Here is a 24,037-nt window from a genome sequence, read left to right as displayed (position 1 = left end):
GGGAACTCAGCTTGGGATATAGGTGACCCAGGTTCTAGTTCCTGTTCACATCCCAGGCTGACTGCTCTGACTCATCAGGCTATTGGCTATTCCAGGGTGTCTCATTGCTCAGCAATTCCACCCTGGACCTGAGAAACTCCTCATGGAAATGTAGTCAAAGCTTGAATGTTCCTCTAAAAAGTGTCTGTTTTGGCAAATTTCACTGAAAAATTCTCAATCAGCCCTTGTTAGGGGTTCTCAGCTATACCAAATCCAGTTTAATTGATGTTGCTTATGCAGTTAAATAAAAGCATTTAACTCAGGTGTGAGAGTCTCTGCTTCCTCAAGAATGTTCACATATTGTAAAACAAATTTTTGTTAACTAACAGGTAAAGTTTAATTTTCATACCAATAGTAATCTCTTGAAATAAGCCTGGTAACACAAGATTCCCAGATACCTTTTTAAGGTTCTGGACAGAGTCTCATGTAGAGTCTGAGGGCTTGGGTTTGGGCTTCTTCCCTGGTCGGTGGGCCTTGGGCTTCAGACTTGCTGGGGCACAGGCCACCACCAGCCTTGGTGACCCCATTAAAATGGAGTCATGACCCACTTTGGGGTCATGACCCACGTTTTGAGGATCCCTGCTTTGAAAGGATCCCAGGGCTCAAAGAAGAAATCCAAGATGACGTATCACATAAAAGAGAGAATGTTATTTACTTGGAATGATCAAATGAAGCAGGAGGGAAAAAAAGAGTACCCTAGGCCTGGCAATAATTTTCTCTATTTCCAGATTACTATTAGGAAGGGGAAAATGGACATTCAAGGGGTATAAAAATCTCAGCGGCAGCATTAAGAACAGGTGTATGAAATATTAGATGGTAGTCAATTAAGCCTTAACTGGCTAAACTTTGGAAGCACACTCAGTAATTATTGGACTTTTCACATTCAGTAGAGATGGAGATACGCATTAATGATGCAAAAGTGACCACAGAGTGCAGACTAATAACCAGCCAAGGAGAAAAATCTACATCTATTTCATAGGAAAAGTGATATCTCTGATTCCTGAATACAGCATGATGTGAATCCAATCATAAAGTGTCTAAGTATGAATGAATAGTATCCAAAAAATTTCAACACGCTCAAATTATTGATGAACAGGGAGCATGAATTTATATCACCACAGTTATAAAGGTGTAGACATCAGAGCTGTGCAAATATAACAAACACCAGGCCGTGGAATAAAGGCTCCCCTCAAAACAATGTTCAGAAGTGTATCCAATAAATAACAGAGAGAAGACTTTTTCAAGAGCCTCTTCACACTCCGGAGAGTCATTCTGAAGGGGGTGTTCCAGAGAATTTGCCCCTACATCAAACAGGCATGGTGTCCTCCTAGTTCCACAGACTAGAGAAGACTGGAATCTCAAACCCTGGAAGTCTGTTTGAAAGAAGCACCCAAATGTTTCTCTGCCTTCTGGGTCTGAGCAAGCAGGATGGACATTACACAAGAACGGCCTTCCCTGAACATTTCTGTGAGGTCAAAAATTGCACAAAAGCAACTTGACTCACAGTCATTGAGCATCTGATCACAGACACATGCAAATGGAAAAATTGCAAGCAAATGTCCCACAGACATATGCAAATGGAAAGTTAAAGGCTGTGTACGTTATCTTGTTGAATTTCAATAGATGGCTTTGTCTCAATAGATGGCCAATGGTCAGGTGAGTTTGCATTAGTTTGCACTTGGTTAATTGCTATTTGTACTTGTAAATACATTGTTATCCCCACCTTATCTCATCTGTAGACATTCTTGTCAATAACTATTGCTTTTATTATTTTAGGACCGGGCTGATCTACACCTACACTGAGTAATACCTCATTCCATGAGGAACCTCACTGGTTTAAGTGGGACTACTCATGGTGAGACAGAAAGCAACTCTTGTTGCACACAAGTCCTCTTACTCCCAAGCACTTCTAACCTATATTTTGGGTAGAAAAGCATGAGGGAAGGAGAGAGAGATGCCACTTCTGAACTGCTACTCCACATCTCATGTAGACAGGCAGGAACCTTGAGTGCAACAGCTGAGTCAGTACAGATGGGAAAGAACCTGGGCTAGGGTAAGGGCTGGCAGAGCTGGTTTTCCCCAGGGATAAGCGGAAAGCAGAGACAGAAATGTGACAGTGTCTTCTCCTTAAGTCCTCATATTTTCCTCTCCTTTTACTATTAGCACATACCCTTGTACAAAGACCAGGGTGTGTTGGAAAGAAAGATAATCAATAATAATTTCAAATCACATATTCCATACCCTAAAAAAAAACCCTAATGGCATCCCAGGCTTGAGAGACATTGTTACCCTTGAGTTTTTTTTGCCCAGGCCTCATGCTAACGGTCACCCCTTGCTCAAAGCACTATGCCTCACTGACATCATGAGATTAGTTAGATATGCCTGGTCTAGGTTTATCTGTCCATTTAAAATTGTGGATGCAATTTTTTTGGGGGGGGAACTAGTGGGGTTATATTGTCTTAAAAGCTACTGGAAAGTTTTATGTGAGTTTTTGCTACAGAAGTATTTAGTGATGGTGCAAAATATATGCTAGCCCTGTTTCTCTCCAAACTGCGAACAGAACCACCAGCTGTACACTGAATTCTGAATCTAACAAAACAAGACAAGTTTCACACACTGGAGTTTCCTATTGCAGCAAACATTTGAGGTCTGTCACCAAATCCTTAGCCTTGGCTACACTACACATCACGGCTGTTTCTGGTTCTCTGCACTGGCCGTAGCAATGTTGAGAGCACTAATATCCACCAGGATTTTACCACTGTCACTAAATCTACATGGAGCAGGGTGAGTTGACCAGATGTTAAAAACGATCAGGGACCTTTCTCTGCACTAGCACTCATGATGTTAGTGCTGGAGTTGCATTTATGTTAGCAACAGTGGGACACATCTGGGCAAAAAATTCCCCTGTGGACCCAGCCATTCTGCTTCATATAATACAGAGGCTTGTGCAAAACTGAAAAAAATAGTGGATGATGAGAACTTGATTAAACTTTTTTAAACCTCTAAAAAACAAAAAAGTTTGGTTATTACCAAAGGTTTCATTTTCCAGGGACACTTGACTTATTCAAACCAATTTGGCTATCCTGTCATTGCGTATGCCATAGACTTCTCTCTTTAAAAGTTTCAGAATGAATATTTTATATTCATAAGTACAATTTCCAATTTTAGGTTTGCAAGAGACATATAAAGAAAATCCATGGTCCAGTGTTGTCTTTTTGTATCACATTTGAGGAAAGCTGTACTTACAAAAAAAAAAATCTACTCCCACAGCTCAGAAAATAATTCGGTAAACTTTACACACTCATCTGCCCCTCTTTAGTCATCATATTTTCCCCTACTGCCCCACCACTGGTCCATCAGCTGAACTGACAGAGAACCTATTCAGGCTGGAGTGCCAATAGGAGGGGGTATCACTAATGAAACCAAGAAAGTTGCTAGGTTCTTACTGAAGAGATTTATGTCAATTGAACTGACTTATTTTTTCAGTTATTTTTCTCTTCTAGGCTGGGTAAATCTCCAGAGTTCTGTACATTATATTCGGTGTGGAAGACATTGCAAAGGCTCAGGAAAAGTCAGACTCCTACTGATTACACAAGGAAACCATCTTCTCTGCATGGATTACAGCACCTCAATGCTCAAAGTAGTAAATTCAGATTTTAACCTGAAAAATATCAATATCCATGAGGAGCACCCCAAGCTTGCTGCAGTATCCCTACCTTGCAGGTTAGCACTGAGTTTAGTCAATGAAGTAGTACTCTTTTTTGGAAGCTGACAGCTTTCTGCAGTCATGCAAGTTTAGACTCAGGCTTGGGTTTAATCTTGTATTTGAAATGCAATGATTCAAAATAAGATGCTTCCTTTAAAGATCACTAGCTGTATTTATAGAGGGAAAAAAAATCATCATCTCCACATTTCAAAATGCAATTATTTAGTGAAAGCTACTGAAAGACAATATAAGGATAGCTATAAATCTAGGAGCTCAAGCATAAACAAGAAGTGAAACATGAAATTGGACAGCAGTTCAATTCAGATTGTTACACTATACCTCCAACAACATTACCATGTCACTGGGTAGTAAGCAAAATGCTGCTGGTTAGACCTATTTTAAATTTCTCTTCAGAAAAATGAGACACTACTGCTTTGTCGCTGACCGTGTGCCCCTCTATTATAGGGGACCAGATTTTGGTCCTCACTACGGCCCCTTTATGCTACTCTGGAGAAGAGGGAGGAACAAACCCCTGAGGAACTTTCCTAGTGCAGAGGCAGCACAGGGATAATGCCCTGCGCTCCAGTTATATGGGGGCTGAAATGCAACCTAATATCATCTCTGAAGAGGCTGCATTAAGTTAGTGCAGCCCCAGTGTTGGCCTGATTGAGGCGAGGGACCCTAATGGCCCCGGAAAAGGCCCAGAATCCAAGAGGGAGACCCCTTGCCAGATTCTGTGTTGCACCTCACAAGAGGCATAACCTTGGAGTGGAGGCTGCAAAAGCTTTGCCTATTCCTCTTTGAGGCCATGCCTTTTGAGCAGTGCATCCTGGGAAATGCAGCACAGAATCTGTCCCAGGCTCTTTCCATTTCAGTGAGCTTTAGCAAGGAGAGGGAAACAACCCTTATGCACTTGAGGCTACAAAATCATAAGCAAAATATTACGCCTAGGGGAACATAATGGATGATGCCAGTGTAAAATGCTCTCTCTCCCCTCATGGCAGTTGCTGACCAACAAAAAAGAAAGATCCTCCTTCCTTTCTTCTCCCCACCCTCATATTTTTCTTCCCTTTTGTCTTAGTTTCCTCTGCAAGACGAGTGCAGAGTAGAAGCTAGCTAATCTACCAGTTACATAAAATTACCACCTCTCCACCTGACAACTCCACCACAGGAACTTCAGACAGAATTTTCCAAGTTGTTCTTCTTTCAGGGAACAAATATTCCACTACTAAAACTATCACCATCAGCCAAGTGAAACATGACTTTGCTTATTTGCATTAGTTAGCCAAAAGGTACATTTTGTCCCTCTCAGGAAAAAAAAATAAAACTTTGCTTTTTCTTTAAAAGTAACGAAAAAACCACCAAGTACATATCAGGATGTAACAATAATTGCTCCGTACGGTAGAGAATTAACAGACACCCAAACTGTTCATGGACATAGCAATTAAAATAACAAAACATTTGTACAGTTGGTCATAAAAGATTACAGCCATTTTATATACTGGCATTCCACCCCCCCACCCCCGAAAAAAGCTAAAAATTGTCAATGCAGAGTTTTAGCTAAAGCCTAAAAAATATTAACTAAGAATTGTTTATTACAGGCTGGGGAAATTATGTAAGAACATTAGTAAGTGGCCAAAATTTAGCTTGGCAGCTGACTGTTAGTGTCAAACCTGAATCTTGGTGACATATAGGAGTATATTTAGTAATGTGATGGCGAGGCCTTGAGGCCTCAGTTAAGATCAGGTTCCCCATGGCACTAGTTGCTATACAAACCCTTAGTAAGGTACAGTCCCTGACCTTGAGATTTAACGTCTAAGGCTACAGGCCTGCAAAGATTTAAGCACATGAATAATCCCATTGACTGAGAGGAGGTGGGGGGGGAGACTAATGGGCTTGCCCGTGGTCACTCACAAAGGAAGTCCATGGCAGAGGTAGGAGCTGGAACTGGGTTTGATTCAAGCTAACCTAGCAGACTCCACTAAGCCTTTGGCACTTTGCGTTCTATGTTCCCACCCTCTTAAAGAAAATGTGAGAAGAAAAAAATAACTCAAAGTTTCTATAGGCTTTAAAAGGCCACTCTGCAGCCACATCCTCTTCCTTCCTTCACTGGACTAGGACAGAACGGTGAACAACCTAAAGAGAAAAAAAGCAGAGGCTGCAAAGCTACAAGAATCCATGGCACTACTTCTGTGGCTCTCTGACCAGAAACACAGTCAGTCCCTCTCTTTTCTGTGCTTCATCTACACATGCCATCTCTCAGCAGCAACTGGAGGATTTTCTGTGCTTCTACTGGCTCTTCTACTTGGCATCCTGCATGGACCCATCCATGTGCTTGTGGGAGGCCAAGGAGGGAGTCTTCATATGAACAGGTGCTGCTGCCGCCAAGGAGAGAAGGTGTAGAATTCCAGCTTGGATAGGTTAAAAAACAAACAAACAAAACCAAAAAAACCCACAAAACTTTGCAATGCACAAAACAGTGGAGAATCAGACCTGTATATTTTGTGCTAAGAACTTGTCTCTTGAGAAAATCTTACATTTTCTTCCCTTTAAGTATCCTTCCCCAACACACACATTCTTCATTTGGGACTAGGGTAAGAGATACGAAAAGAAAAGGGGCAATCTCCTCCCTAGGTGGATAGCAAGGTGTTCAGTAGCTGAACCTATAGTACTAAAATATTAAATTGGATCATCTCTGGAACTCAACTGAACTGCTTTGAAAATCAGAGCAGGGAGGTGGGTTGTAATGCCAAGATTACCACAGACGGAGTACATCTGCTGTCAAACAATTAGCTACACCAAATCATCAGGATGACAGATCTCAAAAATATTCATGCAAAAAGAAAAAAAAAAGTTATCAAACTTTATTTTCCATTTCTAAGCAGACTGTTAGTGGAGTAAGCACCTTTTGAAGCACTATTTTTTCTATAAATCCTGGGAGAGAGAATAGTCTCATACTTTCCCAACCACCTCAGACAGACATCTGAAGCACATTATATTTATATATCTACAACACAGGATGACTGCAGATCCTGTAGGTAAAGAGGAGGTATTTAGACAAACAGAGCTGTGTCATTTCCAATAATAAAAAAACCCAACACCTAACCTAGTTAGCAAATAGTTAGGTGGGTGTCTCTCTACATAATACTTTGGTTTTAAAAGCCCCCCCGCCGCCCCCACACACACTTCAAATTGCTAATAGTCTCAGTCTGGAAGAAGGGAGAAAAAGCCCGAGTAAAATGATTTTGGATGTGTAGAAAGGCAACACAGCAGAGTTCCTGTGGTTGGGGGGAGGGGGAGGGGGAGAGAAAAGAAGAGTAGATGAGACTCATCTATTACAACTGAGGTTTATATTTTTAAAAAGGAAGCTGAGCACAACAACGAACTGACACTACTCTAATGAAAAAGCGAAGCTTGGTGTCTTTTGCTAATTTTAGAGTAACTTGAGCAACTCCGGTGACAGCCAGAAGACAAATCTTATTCATAATCATCATTTATATAGTGCTGAAAGGAGGGTAGGCGCTTAGAAAAACCTTGTAAGATTTATAGCTTCGCCTACTAATACTGACAAGATCCAGCCTTCCTCTTTTAGCAAGTCACAGAACTACAAAGGAGATAATGGTTGTGTTTATTACATGCTGTCCAGTAACAGAGATTTCAGATCTTTCCTACTCTTTTGTCTTTTCATAAACTTTGTCAAGGTTGCTTTTAAACATTTGGGACAATATTTCCCCCTTCTCCCCCACCCTCATCCTCGATTCATGCCAAGTACTTCAAAGTATTACACTTGGTTCAAACTGAACTTAAGAAAGTACTATTCAGAATAAGACAACGAATCTGGCCCTGAGAGGCCAGCTTCTTTTTTGCTTGACACATGCATCCAGGCCATGATCCACATTTTCCAGTTCTAACAGGAACACATTAGCATCCTTTGCTGTTTCTCAGAAACATGTTTTCAATTCCCATCTTATTTTCAGCCTGCTCCCAAAACATACCTGGAGAAGCCAATATCCCAGAATGGTCTTTACTGACAAGTTGATTTTCCTGTGAGACTGTCAACAAGCCATCACAGCTAACTTGATTGAAAGATACCTACTTTCAGTTGGTCTACGACTGAGGATTGGTTGCAGTGCCCAAACGGAAGGATCAGGTGAATATTATGATTGAACACAGCAGCCAAGCATCCTGCTTTCCCCCCCACGCACTAAAGCCTGAGCACACTGTTCAAATACAAAATCAGTTCTTACAAGTAGGATCCACATGAACTTTTGTTTACCTACCTATTCCTACCAGCCAACTTAAACACACTCTAATTATGCAAAGAAAATTATCTCACTTCTGTGAAAAATGTAGAGTGTTCCTCACCTGAGCAAACTGGCTCTCATGTTACCATAACGTGTCAGCACAGGCTGGCTGCCACCTTCTTTACAGTGAATCCTTTCACATAAACTTTATAGAAAGCATCGTGGGGCCGAAAGGGACCTAGAGAAGTCATCAAGTCCAGCCTCCTGCACTGAGGCAGGAACAAATAAACCTAGGCATCCATGGCAGATGTTCAACCTGTTCTTAAAAACCTCCAATGACAGGGATTCCACAAGGAAGCCTGTTCCAGTGCTTAAAATTACCCTTATAGCTAGAAAGCTTTTCCTAATATCTAACCTAGATCTCCCTTGCTTCAGATTAAGCCCATTATTTTTTGGACTACCTCTGGTGGACATGGAGAACAATTGATCAAAATCTTCATTTATAACAGCCCTTCAACACATCTGAACACTTTTCAGGCAACCCTCCGCCCCAGTCTTATTTTCTCAGCACTAAACATGCCTTTCCTCATAGGTCAGGATTTCTAAAACTAATTTTTGTTGGTTTCTGGACTCTCTCCTATTTACCCACATTTTTCCTTAAGTGTGGCACCCAGAATTGGGCACAGTACTCCAGCTGAGGCCTCACCAGTGAGGAGTGGAATGATATAATTACCTCTCGTATTACATTAACAGTATTTTTGTGTACACCCTACAAAGAGATTAGTGCTTGTTGTTTTTTGTTTGTTTGTTTTCCAACTGCATCACATTGTTGACGCATTCAATCTGTGATCAGCTATAACCTCCAGACCCTTTTCAGGAGTAGTACCAGCACCACCACCACCACGCTAGTTATTCTCCATTTTCTAGTAGTGCATCTGAGTTTTCCTTCTTACGTGAAATACTTTGCACTTATCATTATTGAATTTCATCTGGGTGACTGCAGGATCAGTTAGAAAGTTGGTCTATCAGCCAAAGAACAGAGGCAACTATGTTTATCCTCTCACAATTCAATATGACAGATGCGCTATGGAATGAATGAAAGCATCCCATTTAACGCAAGCCATGATTAGTTAATAACTTTCACACCCTGATCTTGTTCAACCAATTAACTTTGGAATAAATTCTAAGTACCTTATTTTCAGAGCTGCTGGAAACCCAGAACCCCAGCTGATTTCAATGGTAGTTGAGAGTGCTCAGCGTCTATGCAAATCAGGCCCTGAGTGTGTGCACACACAAACTCTGACAAACACAATGGCCCTACCCTGCAACAGTTTTAGTTTGATCGTTTTCTCACTTAACCCCTCTATAAATAGGCCATAGCGCCAATAAATTCAGTGGAATGACAATTGAGTAAAATCATAGTATGCAGAAAAGAAATCAAGCCCTCTGATTCTGACTCTGTTTAAATAACTATAAAACACATGGGCTTACATGAGTATGCAAACATGCACAGTCAAGGGTCATATACTTGCAATGAATTACTGTTATGCTTGGTGAAGGCTGAAGACAATCTCAAACTTTTATCCACTCCGTCAGTTGTGTAGTTGCTTCATATAATGATAGTAGCTACACATTACTTGATAGAGCATATGATATCTTGGGGTCGGGGGAAGTTGACAAATTTGTCAGCAACATTTTAAAAATCCTATGTATAAAAAAATCCTTCACAGACCTGGGGTTGCTCTAGGTATTTTGCCGCCCCAAGCTCAGCAGGCAGGCTGCCATCCGTGGCTTGCCTGCGGGAGGTCCCTGGTCCCGTGGATTCAGTGGCACACTTGTGGAAGGTCCGCCGAAGATGTGGGACTAGCGGACCCTTCGCAGGCATGCCACTGAAGGCAACCTGCCTGTCGCCCTCGAGGCAACCGGCAGAGCACTCCCCGTGGCTTGCCGCCCCAGGCATGTGCTTGGCATGCTGGTGCCTGGAGCCGCCCCTGCACAGACCAATCAAATCTTGTGTTCAGTTCCATAGGGGAGAACATACACTCAACCAAATTGCTAGTTTCACAGGTGAGCCCTGACATAACTTCAAGCTGACATTGTGGTTTGTGGAACTTTAAGACAGATAAGGGGCCAGATGGAGTGCAGACGTATATCACTCTCAGGTTTCAGTGAGGGTAGCTCCCAACTGAGTGCCTGGCACATCATGTTTGCTATGGTTAGAAGTGTCCAAGTAATATTCCAGCAATGGCATAACAAGAGTTATGTGGCATGGAACTAATGTGCAATACTGCCTTACTCCTGCTCTCATGGAAATCAGTTGCAAAACTCTTACTGACTTCAGTGGTGCAGGACTGAGCCCAATATGAGCTGGGCAGCTTCCTTCTAATCCAGATATCAGCAGTGCAGTCTCTGTTCCTCATCTCTGGAGGTTTGCCTTCTGAGTCTGCCTCTTCCTCTCATAAGGCTTCTTGAAATTGGATTCAGGTAAATTTAGGGAAGAGGGAAAAAACGTACCACTTATAATATTAATCTGGTCTAAAGAGTCTGCCATTGAGAAGTGATGAAAAGTAATCAGTAGACTGTTTCTGACACATTCTTGGAGCTTCTGCTAAGCTCCTTGGGGAACACATAATAGGTTTATTCAAGAGATATCAAACTTATGCGAGAGCTGCTGCATCAGGAGGAACAACTTCCCTCAGAACAACTAGCACAACAGGACTTCTAATAATAAAGCAGCCTTTGTATTTTACACAATAACACATCTTCACATCTCATTGCAGCAGTTCAGTCGCTCCAGAGATTACAACTGTAAATACCAACCATCCCATGAATATTTTGCTTGTCCATGTGTTCAGAAGCGCAATGAGCAATCAATTCCTGCAATACAAAACTCACATTTGACTGAATTAGTTAAGAGAAATTTCAGGGCTCACCATCTGAAGCTTTGAACACCTGAGCCAGGAGGGGGTTATCGTCTGAATAAACGCCTGACACAGCAGGGGTCAGTGTTACAGATGTGATGTCTAAAAGCAAGCTGAGCTTCTATTGTTAAAAGTTGGCTTTCCAAATATCTATTTACAAATAAGTGAAAATATGAATGCTAGGAGATGACTAGAAAATAAAGCACGGGGCTCGCTAGTGCAGAACTAAAGTATGTGTTGCCAATATAATAAACTGTGCAAGAGATTTGTGTGCACTAAATAATATATTTATATAGCACCGTTATGTTAGTTTATGCAAATCCTATGGGCGAGAATCTGTGTTGCACTTCCTTGAGGTGCAGCACAGAACTATCAACCTAGGGGAGGAATTGCTAAATCACATTTGTCCCCTCCCAATCCTAGGCTGCTTCAGGGGCTGCAGAGGCATCCAGTGCAACTTAGATAGCCCTTGGGACCTGTCTAAATTACAGCAACCCCTGGAGTTGTGGGCTCCAACACTCCCCAGAATATCTGCAGTACTATGTGACTCAACCTCACCCTGGCAAACCTTCTATGACAGGAATTACAAGGGTGTCCTTAAAAGACAGCCTTACTGCGGTCTTCCACAGTGGCTGCACAGGAGGAATCCTTCCACAGTCAGAACTGGGATATTTAGAGCCCTTTTCCACCATTCTAGCCCTTCTGTGCAGTATCTGCTGAGCATTAGCAGATGTCTGGGGTTTTGCAGTTTGGCTTCCCATTGGAGTCCGAGTACATTCTAAGCATCACTTGTTTTATTTACACAGATACACCAGCTTTAGAACAGAGATGGTCAAACAGCATGCAGGTACTCTCTTCTTTCAGGAACCTTAGCCTAACACAGTACACCAGAGAATAACCTGGTTTCAGGCTTTGCCTGTAATCAGAGACCAACCTAGAGAGCAAATCCTCCTGCTATTCACACAGCTCCCTCTCCAAGAAGCGCTGCCTCTCACCCAGAGCCTTGCATACCAAAAGCTAACACATAGCATGTCTTCCCAAGATTGAAATTTGCTCACATGTGAAATTTAGATTATGATGAATAGTACCACCTGGTGACATCTGCCATAGGAGAAGTATCCTCAGATGTAGTCAACATTTTCTGAGGTATACAGATGGGGTTACACAATACATACTAATGCTAAGGTTTAATGCAAAATAAATCAACTGGTTTATACATTCGATAATCCATTTTGGAATTAAGGCCTTCCACATGAGCTTTGCAGGAAATATTTATCAAGACTTCAGACACATTTAATCAAAGCCTAAACAAATGTGTCTTAATAGGCATTTAAAAATTTTTCATCATTCGTCCCAGTGATCCACATCCTACTCAATCAAAATGCTTGTAATCCCCATTAACTTTAACAAGAGATTTCCCTGCATTGCTACAGGATATGGTCTTGACTTTTGAATAAATTGTGGAAGGGATTTCCAGAAACAAGTAGCATAGTTAAATACTCCATTGCCCATGTATGTTTCTTGGTGTTCAGCTCACAAAGTAAGATGGAGGAGATGGTCTGGGAAAGATCACAAATACATCCTTATTGATCAATGCCAAGACTTAATTTATTCAGACAATGGTTGCCAAACTTGGTAATATTTAAAAACCAGATGCTCCAGCAGAAGTAACAGAACCTCCCCTGCCCTACTTTTCCTCCTGAGGCCCTACCCTGCCCCACCTCTTCCCCCAAGTCTTCACCACTTCCCCTCATCCACTCCTCTCTCCCCAACCCTGACACTCCCTGCTTTTCCCCTCCAAATCCCCTGCCCAGGTCAGGAAGGACTCACCTGTGGAACCAGGGCTGGGAGCTACAGCCACTCCACACAGATAGGAGGCGGCCCCGGCTGAGTAGAAGCTGGCACAGGTGATGACCAAGTGCCTTCCCCATCTGCAGTAACAGGATTTTGTGTGTCTGGTCAGTAGATCTGACCATATAATGTCAGGTTCCCTTTTCAACTGGAGTCTCTGGTCAAAAACTGGGCACCTGGCCATCCTAATTCAGACACACATCTGAATTAGAATCCTTTTATTCTGACAACTGAGGAATCTGCAAATTGACAGTCAACATAATGGAAAATTTCCTGGCCTTTTCATTCCCCTGCTGAAAGTAAAAAAAAAAAAAAGATCATTGATCACAACAGCAAAGGCAGATTGTGCTCAATGTTGTTCACTATATGCCATGGATAAAAATATGAAGTCTGAACTTGTACCCAAATGTCAAATCAAGACATAGGGCAAATGACAGCAAAAGGAAAAAGACGGTAAAAAGGCATTAGAATCAGTCTGTGTTTTAATGAGAGTAAGGTAATATGGTTAGGTTTCAAATGCCAATGACTCAATCAGCTCAGTTAGCAGCTGGACTGAAGATCTTGGCATGAACAAATCCAGAGGTCCTGTACCCAAATTATCATTCTTTGCCCTTACCAAAGGTATTTGTCACCTTACCTCCCTGACCCAACACATTGCATACATCATATTAGGCATGATTATGCCAGTGAGGAACTTGAAAGAAGAGTTGCAGTTCTTTGTTATCTCAGTGCAGTGGAGCCAAATCACGAGAGCATGTGCAAAGGGAGAATAATATGTATTCAAATAAGTATATTCTATGTGGGTAAACTGTAGAAAGGTATGAATAGATCTGGACATCTCAAGCACACACAGAAAGACTCAACTTCTGTGCTAGCATAAATCCACTGAAGTCAATGGAATTATCCTTGAAGGGAATTTGACAATTATGAATGGCAGGAACAATTAAGGATAATTTAAAGTAAATGTATACGTCCACACGTTATGTAGCTATTGATAGTTACCTGAGTGTAGTTATTTCACTGAGAACTCCTGCTAGAGACCAGAACACACATAAGTCAATACATGGAAAATGTTAAAATATTCATGTTTAAAAGAAAGTGGAAATCCATGATGAATACTAGAGGGATTTCTCTTTATGGGAAGGAGACAGACTTGTCAGATTTTCTAACATACAATTCATCTTTCCAATGATATACGCATAAGTTCGGCATTTTAGTCTCACTTGCAACACTGCTTTGTTTTATCTCCAATGTTTATAATTCTGATGGCATGACATTCTCTCTAACACAGCACTTTGAAACCCCAAGTTCAGACATGTGAGAATCAATGCAGCACTCCCGCAACAAGGAGGTTCCAATTACAAGTCAACCACTGAAACATTGGGACTGCATCCTGGAGCTCTTACTCACATGGGCAGTCCTAACTCAAACATTGACCCTGCTGAGTTTGTACAAAGCACTTCCAGTAACATTAATAAAACTACTCCCATGAGTAAGAACTGCAGTGTGTGTGTGTCATAAACAGATAGCTAAGGGTTAATGTCTCTTTCACCTGAAGCACCTGACCAGAGGACCAATCAGGAAACCGGATTTTTTCAATTTTGGGTGGAGGGAATTTAGTCTCTGAGTCTTTGTTTTCTGGCTGCCTGCTTTCTCTGAGCTTTGGAGAAGTAGTTCTACTTTCTAGTCTTCTGTTTCTAAGTGTAAGGACAAAGAGATCAGATAGTAAGTTCTATGGTTTCTTTTCTTTGGTATTTGCATGAATATAAGTGCTGGAGTGCTTTGATTTGTATTCTTTTGGAATAAGGCTGTTTATTCAATATTCTTTTAAGCAATTGACCCTGTGTTGTATCATCTTAATACAGAGAGAACATTTGTACTTATTTTTCTTTCTTTTTTATATAAAGCTTTCTTTTAAGACCTGTTGGAGTTTTTCTTTACTTCAGGGAAATTGAGTCTGTACTCACCAGGGAATTGGTGGGAGGAAGGAATCGGGGAGATTTGTGTGTTGGATCGCTAGCCTGATTTTGCATTCCCTCTGGGGGAATAGGAAAGTACTTTTTGTTTTCAGGATTGGGAACAGAGAGGGGGAGTCTCTCTGTGTAGTTTCACAGAGCTTGTGTCTGTGTATCTCTCCAGGAGCACCTGGAGGGGGGAAGGGAAAAAGGATTATTTCCCTTTGTTGTGAGACTCAAGGGATTTGGGTCTTGGGGTCCCCAGGGAAGGGTTTTCAGAGGGACCAGAGTTCCCCAAAACACTCTAATTTTTTGGGTGGTGGCAGCAGGTACCAGGTCCAAGCTGGTAACTAAGCTTGGAGGTTTTCATGCTAACCCCCATATTTTGGACGCTAAGGTCCAAATCTGGGACTAAGGTTATTACATGGTGTGCAGCTGGTGGGAGATAGACAGAATCCAGAAGCCAGTAGGAATATTATATTTTTCTTTTCTCTGCTAAGGGCTTTTTAGCAGAGAGAAACAGTTGGTTTTAAAAGGGAACCAGAGAGAATTTTTTTTTCTGCTCTCTCTCGCAGTTTGTGGCTTGCATGTTAAGGGTCTTTTGTCATGCAATAGCCCTCCCATTAGGAGGCAAGTACCAGCACTTATAGGCATGCAAATAAAGTGGTTTTTCTGGTTTCCCTTCATTGAACATTAGCTAGAGAGAGAAAAGGAAAATTAGCTAAAGGCACTGTTGCTAGGCAGACTTCAGGAGGCAACAGAGAACCTGCAGTTCAGAAGATAAACACCGGAGGGCACCCCAACACAAGAAAACAGGAACCATGACTTCTAAGGCAAAAATTGGCGCCGAAGAACAAATCAAAGAAGCTGAACACAGGCGACAACTGGAAATAAAACAAAAAGAGATGGAGATGAAAGAAAGAGAAGAACAGATCAAAGAGGCAGCCTACCAAAGAGAACAGGCAGCCAAAGAGGCAGCCAAGGAGGCAGCACACAAAAGAAAACTAGAAGAAGAAGAGGTGGCCTACCGAAGGAAACAAGCAGAAGAAGAGTTGGCCCACCGCCGAGAAATGGAAAAGCACCAAAAAGAAATGGAAAAACAACAAAAAGAGAATGAAGAGAAGGAAAAAACAGAGAAAACATGAACTGGAGTTGGCAAAAGCTGGGCTGCATGTGCCAGCCAACCCTAACAACCCGGCGCCAATTATTGCTCCACAGCACAGGAAATTTCCCACCTACAAGGCAGGTGATGACACCGAGGCCTTCTTGGAAAATTTTGAAAGAGCCTGTCTTGGGTACAGCATTCCCGAAGACCAGTACATGGTAGAATTGAGGTCACAGCTCAGTGGACCTTTAGCAGAGGTGGCAGCTGAAATGCCTAAGCACCAAATGAATGACTATAAACTTTTTCTAACCAAGGCCAGATACAGGATGGGGATAACCCCAGATCATGCCCGTCGGCGCTTCAGAACCCAAAAGTGGAAACCAGAGGTGTCATTTCCCAAACACGCCTACTACATTGCAAAAAACTATGAGGCCTGGCTAACAGGAAACAACATTCAAACCTTGGAAGAACTGAACCCCCTCATACAAATGGAGCAGTTCTTGGATGGTGTTCCTGAAGACATCACGCGGTACATACAAGATGGAAACCCCAAGAATATCGCTGAGGCGGGGGAGATTGGAGCCAAATGGATGGAACTGGCAGAAAGCAAGAAAGCTACTGTCAAGGGGAACGATTACCCCAGGGGGCACACAGACCATAAACCCTACAACCGAGGACAGCCAAAGACCCCACATACCACCCAAGTAAAGCCACAGATACCCTACCCTTCAACCTCACCAGTCTCCAGTAACTCACCTCGGCCCAGTGACCCATCAGATGGAAGATGCTTTAAGTGTAATGAACTGGGACATATCAACGCCAACTGTCCCAAGAACACCATGCGAGTGCAATTCATTACACCACCATCACACCAAAGATCCCCAGGCCCGGATGCCTCTCAAATACCCTTGGAGCGAAGGGAAAATTTGAGAGTGGGCGGAAAGAAGGTTACTGCGTGGAGAGACACGGGGGCACAAGTGTCAGCTATCCACCAATCCTTCGTTGACCCCAAATTCATCAACCCAAAGGCCAAAGTTACAATTTACCCCTTCATGTCACAAGCTGTAGACTTGCCTACAGCTCAACTGCCTGTCCAGTACAAAGGCTGGTCAGGAATGTGGACTTTTGCAGTCTATGACAATTATCCTATCCCCATGCTACTGGGGGAAGACTTGGCCAACCAGGTGAGGCGGGCCAAGAGAGTGGGAATGGTTACACATAGCCAAACCAGGCAAGCTTCCAGACCCATTCCTGTTCCTGAGCCGTCCACAGAGGCCCCGTCTGTGTTACCAGAGACCCAGACAGAGGTAGTGGACCCGGATTCCATGCCTACCACTGAAACAGCCACAGCATCTCCAGTCCCAGGCCCGGAACTGGAACAGCAACCAGCACCAGCAAGTGCAACCCCATCTTCAAACTCAACGCCAGAGGGCGCCAGCGAGCCAGAACTGGCAGAAGCACAAGACAGCCATACCCAAAAGGCTCAGCCAGAGCCTGAAATACCCTCAGGTGCACCAGCGGAGAGCGGTACACCAGCAATGGAAACAACACCATCACCTACATCGCTTCCAGAGGGACCAAGCCCAAGTCCACAGTCTGAGGAAGAACTGGTGACCCCAGCCTCAAGGGAACAGTTCCAGACTGAGCAGGAAGCAGATGACAGCCTTCAGAAAGCTTGGGCGGCGGCACGGAGCACCCCACCGCCTCTCAGCTCTTCTAATCGATCCCGGTTTGTTATAGACCAAGGACTTTTATACAAGGAAATTCTTTCTGGTGGACACCGGGAAGAATGGCAGCCGCAAAAACAGTTGGTGGTTCCAACTAAGTACCGGGGGAAGCTCTTAAGCTTAGCCCATGATCATCCCAGTGGCCATGCTGGGGTGAACAGAACCAAGGACCGGTTGGGGAAGTCCTTCCACTGGGAGGGGATGGGCAAGGATGTTGCCAAGTATGTCCGGTCTTGTGAGGTATGCCAAAGAGTGGGAAAGCCTCAAGACCAGGTCAAGGCCCCTCTCCAGCCACTCCCCATAATTGAGGTCCCATTTCAGCGAGTAGCTGTGGATATTCTGGGCCCTTTCCCAAAAAAGACGCCCAGAGGAAAGCAGTACGTACTGACTTTAGTGGACTTTGCTACCCGATGGCCAGAAGCAGTAGCTCTAGGCAACACCAGGGCTAACACTGTGTGCCTGGCCCTAACAGACATCTTTGCCAGGGTAGGTTGGCCCTCCGACATCCTTACAGATTCAGGGTCTAATTTCCTGGCAGGGACCATGGAAAAACTGTGGGAAACTCATGGGGTGAATCACTTGGTTGCCACCCCATACCACCATCAAACCAATGGCCTGGTGGAAAGGTTCAATGGAACTTTGGGGGCCATGATACGAAAATTCATCAACGAATTCTCCAATAATTGGGACCTAGTGTTGCAGCAGTTGCTGTTTGCCTACAGGGCTGTACCACATCCCAGTTTAGGGTTTTCACCATTTGAACTTGTGTATGGTCACGAGGTTAAGGGGCCATTACAGTTGGTAAAGCGGCAATGGGAGGGGTTTACGCCTTCTCCAGGAACTAACATTCTGGACTTTGTAAGCAACCTACAAAGCACCCTCCGACACTCTTTAGCCCTTGCTAGAGAGAATCTAAAGGATGCTCAGGAAGAGCAAAAGGCCTGGTATGACAGACATGCCAGAGATCGGTCCTTCAAGGTAGGAGACCAGGTTATGGTCTTGAAGGCGCAACAGGCCCATAAGATGGAAGCATCATGGGAAGGGCCCTTCACGGTCCAAGAGCGCCTGGGAGCTGTAAACTACCTCATAGCATTTCCCAATTCCTCACTAAAGCCTAAAGTGTACCATGTTAATTCTCTCAAGCCTTTCTATTCCAGAGACTTACAGGTTTGTCAGTTTACAGTCCAGGGAGATGATGCTGAGTGGCCTGACGGTGTCTACTACGACGGGAAAAAAGACGGTGGCATGGAAGAGGTGAACCTCTCAACCACTCTGGAACGTCTGCAGCGGCAGCAAATCAAGGAGCTGTGCACTAGCTTCGCCCCATTGTTCTCAGCCACCCCAGGATGGACTGAACGGGCATACCACTCCATTGATACAGGTAATGCTCACCCAATCAGAACCCCACCTTACCGAGTGTCTCCTCATGCCCAAGCTGCTATAGAACGGGAGATCCAGAACATGCTACAGATGGGTATAATCCGCCCATCTACCAGTGCATGGGCATCTCCAGTGGTTCTGGTACCCAAACCAGATGGGGAAATACGCTTTTGCGTGGACTACCGTAAGCTAAATGCTGTAACTCGTCCGGACAACTATCCAATGCCACGTACCGATGAGCTATTGGAAAAGTTGGGACGTGCCCAGTTCATCTCTACAATAGACTTAACCAAGGGGTACTGGCAAGTACCGCTTGATGAACCTGCCAAGGAGAGGTCAGCATTCGTCACCCATGCGGGGGTGTATGAATTCAATGTCCTTCCTTTCGGCCTTCGAAATGCACCCGCCACCTTCCAGAGGCTGGTAGATGGTCTACTAGCTGGAATGGGAGAATTTGCAGTTGCCTACCTCGATGATGTGGCCATTTTTTCAGACTCCTGGCCCGAACACCTACTACACCTGGAAAAGGTCTTTGAGCGCATCAGGCAGGCAGGACTAACTGTTAAGGCCAAAAAGTGTCAAATAGGCCAAAACAGAGTGACTTACCTGGGGCACCAGGTGGGTCGAGGAACCATAAACCCCCTACAGGCCAAGGTGGATGCTATCCAAAAGTGGCCTGTCCCAAGTTCAAAGAAACAGGTCCAATCCTTCTTAGGCTTGGCCGGATACTACAGGCGATTTGTACCCCACTACAGCCAAATCGCTGCCCCACTGACCGACCTGACCAAAAAGACCCAGCCAAATGCCGTTAAGTGGACTAATAAGTGTCAAAAGGCCTTTACCCAGCTTAAGGCGATGCTCATGTCTGACCCCGTGCTCAGGGCCCCGGATTTTGACAAGCCATTCCTAGTAACCACAGATGCATCTGAGCGTGGTATAGGAGCAGTGCTCATGCAGGAAGCAACAGATCACAACTTCCATCCTGTCGTGTTTCTCAGCAAGAAACTGTCTGAGAGGGAAAGTCACTGGTCAGTCAGTGAAAAGGAATGCTATGCCATTGTGTACGCCCTGGAAAAGCTACGCCCATATGTTTGGGGACGGCGGTTCCAACTACAAACTGACCATGCTACACTAAAGTGGCTTCATACTGCCAAGGGGAACAACAAGAAACTTCTTCGTTGGAGTTTAGCTCTCCAAGATTTTGATTTTGAAATTCAACACATCACAGGAGCTTCTAACAAAGTAGCTGATGCACTCTCCCGTGAGAGTTTCCCAGAATTCAGTAGTTAAAAAGTGTTCTTAAAATGTAGAAGTCTATTAGTTATATACTTAGGAGTATATGTAAAGGTGTATGTGTTGTATTAATCTGTTTATTTTCAAGTTCTAGAAGGAAATCGCCGCCAGTGAGCTTCCCCACTGTCTGCAATTTGGGGGGCGTGTCATAAACAGATAGCTAAGGGTTAATGTCTCTTTCACCTGAAGCACCTGACCAGAGGACCAATCAGGAAACCGGATTTTTTCAATTTTGGGTGGAGGGAATTTAGTCTCTGAGTCTTTGTTTTCTGGCTGCCTGCTTTCTCTGAGCTTTGGAGAAGTAGTTCTACTTTCTAGTCTTCTGTTTCTAAGTGTAAGGACAAAGAGATCAGATAGTAAGTTCTATGGTTTCTTTTCTTTGGTATTTGCATGAATATAAGTGCTGGAGTGCTTTGATTTGTATTCTTTTGGAATAAGGCTGTTTATTCAATATTCTTTTAAGCAATTGACCCTGTGTTGTATCATCTTAATACAGAGAGAACATTTGTACTTATTTTTCTTTCTTTTTTATATAAAGCTTTCTTTTAAGACCTGTTGGAGTTTTTCTTTACTTCAGGGAAATTGAGTCTGTACTCACCAGGGAATTGGTGGGAGGAAGAAATCAAGGGGAGATTTGTGTGTTGGATCGCTAGCCTGATTTTGCATTCCCTCTGGGGGAATAGGAAAGTACTTTTTGTTTTCAGGATTGGGAACAGAGAGGGGGAGTCTCTCTGTGTAGTTTCACAGAGCTTGTGTCTGTGTATCTCTCCAGGAGCACCTGGAGGGGGGAAGGGAAAAAGGATTATTTCCCTTTGTTGTGAGACTCAAGGGATTTGGGTCTTGGGGTCCCCAGGAAAGGTTTTTCAGGGGGACCAGAGTGCCCCAAAACACTCTAATTTTTTGGGTGGTGGCAGCAGGTACCAGGTCCAAGCTGGTAACTAAGCTTGGAGGTTTTCATGCTAACCCCCATATTTTGGACGCTAAGGTCCAAATCTGGGACTAAGGTTATTACAGTGTGTTTGGCCAAGAATGAGGGGAAAGCCAGAATACTGTAGACATACTGTGTTGAAGAGAGGTCAAATTCTGCTCTGAGGTTACAGTGCTGTACATATCTACCAGTATGCATCCATTCAACACAACCGAGATTTAAAATTTCCAGTATCATATGCCCATTAACACACTGCTAGCAAACAAGCTACAGATCAAGAATTGTTTATTCGATTGACTTCAGTGGAGTTATTCTGTATCTAGATATGTATAAGTGAGAGGAACACTAGGCCTGTGATTCCTGCAGGGTATGTTGGGATAGCTCAGAAAGAAAAAAAAAAATCTATACTGAAAAATTCCAAATATTTGTTTTCAAATTCTTGTTATATCTGGATGTTACAAATCTGCCCAAGACATTCTATCCCATTATTTATAAAAGTTGAAAGGAGAATGTGTCAGATTTTAGGTTTACTAACCAAAGCAAGGTGCATGGGCCTTGATGGAATTGGTGATTAAGCACAGCATTTGATTTCCCTTTGAGGAATTTTATAAAACATTAAAACAGAAAAAGTCCTTAGTAATCTAAGCTGATCTCAAGCTGTCTCTGTCCCAGATGTTTAATATGATTCCAGATCAGATAAAGCATAAGGGAAATTGCAACCTTTCATGGTAAATAGTGTCACAGCTGAAGCAACAAAGGGTCATGTTTCCTTCATGTGATGTTCACAGGGGAAAATTTACAATACAACTTGGTCAAAGAGGAGTTTTCAGTTGTAGTGTTAGGTCCAGATTTTTGCAGGTATTTGCTATTCAATCCATGCCTCTGCTTTATAAACCATTCCAACCTTCACTGTCCATTAGTCAAGGTTTATTTCAATTATCCTCATGCTCACTCCATGGCATCCTGTTGTGCAAGGGAGATGCACCCAGTACAAATCCATAAAGCAACTACATGGTCCTCCTTCAAATCCTTCCTTAAAACTCATCTCTGCCATAACGCCTAGAGACAACTCAAGCTCAACACTGGCTGGACTGCTGTGACTTTTGCTTGTCATACCAAATATGGTAATTTCTCCATTCCCCTGTCCTGTTCCTTCCCCCGTTTGTCTGTTGTATCCATCTGCTGTGTCTCATCATATGCTAAGCTAGTGAGCTCTGTGTGTGGAGGGCTGTTCTTTTTATTACATGTGTATACAGTACCTAGCACAATAGGGCCTTGATCTCTCACTGGGAACCTTGAGATGCTACCATAATTCAAATACAAGTAATACATAATAATTAAGGCGGCATGTTTGTCACAAATTCCGTGAATTTCTGTGATCTCCATGACTTCATCAGTGACCCATGCAGTTGTCCCAGGAGCCACCCAGCAGCAGGAGTTTGGATGTGTGCTTGGGATTGGGGTATGGGGCAGTGCTTACCTGAGGGGGGGATCCCCAGAAAGGCAACAGGAACTCCCCTCCCTCAGCTCCTAGCTCCACATGCTGCTTCCACCAGCAGGCACCACCCCCACAGCTCCCATTGGCTGCAGTTCCCAGCCAATGGGAGATGCAGAACCGAGGCTTGGGGCAGAGCAGCACATGAAATTAGGAGCTGGAGATCACCACTTCCCAGAAACCAGGTAAGGAACCTGTCCAGCCCTCCACTCCCCCAAGCCAAGTACACACGGCACTCCTCCACCCAAGGTTTAGTCTGGAGTATATAGTAAAAGTCATGGACAGGTCATAGGCCATGAATTTTTGTTTACTGCCCATGACTTTTACTAAAAATACCCATGACTAAAACATAGCCTTAATAAGAACACATCAAAAATGAGTCTTGTTGACTGGAGACAGATTATACTTTCTGGTGATAAATTTACTCAATGATAAATTTGAAATTGGCTTGCAACTAATATTCTGCAAAATTAATTTTAAATACCCCATTTTGGTGAACATGCTAACCAGTAAATGCATCTGGTTAGATTGTGATGTTGCACTCCTTATGTTTATAGAAATATGCTTATGAGTGTAAATATAATATAACTGGAAGATGCTTTATGCAAAAGGTCTCATTAGGCATCACAAAACTTATAATGTTCTAAGTGTGTTCATCCTATTTGTATGAATGTATCACTCTTGTATCTGAAGCTAGAAATATGAAGTATTACTCTGAAGTCCTATTGTAACTGTGCAAAGTGTGGGCCATTACTGGTGGTTTAGAATCTTGATGGCTCCCATTAACCAGGACAATTGATTGTAAATGGCTCTGTTTACTTGTAAGTCTTCCTGTGTTCATGTGAGTCAGGCCAGAAAGAATGGAGGCTTGGGGTCTCACAGGACCTTGTCATCTGGTATTAGAATCCATCTTTAACCTAGTGCTTTTCCATTTAGAAGGAGGGGTGGGGACCTAGAGAGACAAAAGATTCCCATCGTGTGCCAAAGCCAGAAAAGGGGGGGGGGAACAGAACAAAGGTGGCTGCAGTCATGAGAAAACCCCTCGTTAAACACCTGAGCTAGAACTAACAAAAGCTGTACAAGGGGAAAGGATTGGGCCCAGACTAGGAAGGAGTCTAGTCTGTGAAAGAAGCTTATTGGAATAAGTCTGAGGGTGAGATTTACCTGTATTCAGTTTTTTAAATGTATTAGGCTTAGACTTGTGAGTTTTGTTTTATTTTGCTTGGTAACTTACTTTGTTCTTTCTGTTATTACTTGAAACAACTTAAATCCTACTTTTTATACTAAATAAAATCACTTTTGTTTATCAGATAACAGAGTAAGTGATTAATGCCTGGGGGAGCAAACAGCTGTGCATCTCTCACTATCAGTGTTACAGAGGGTGGACAAATTA

Source organism: Gopherus flavomarginatus, chromosome 12, assembly GCF_025201925.1.
Source record: "Gopherus flavomarginatus isolate rGopFla2 chromosome 12, rGopFla2.mat.asm, whole genome shotgun sequence".
NCBI lineage: Eukaryota > Metazoa > Chordata > Testudines > Testudinidae > Gopherus > Gopherus flavomarginatus.
Note: the sequence above shows the minus strand (reverse complement) of the source record.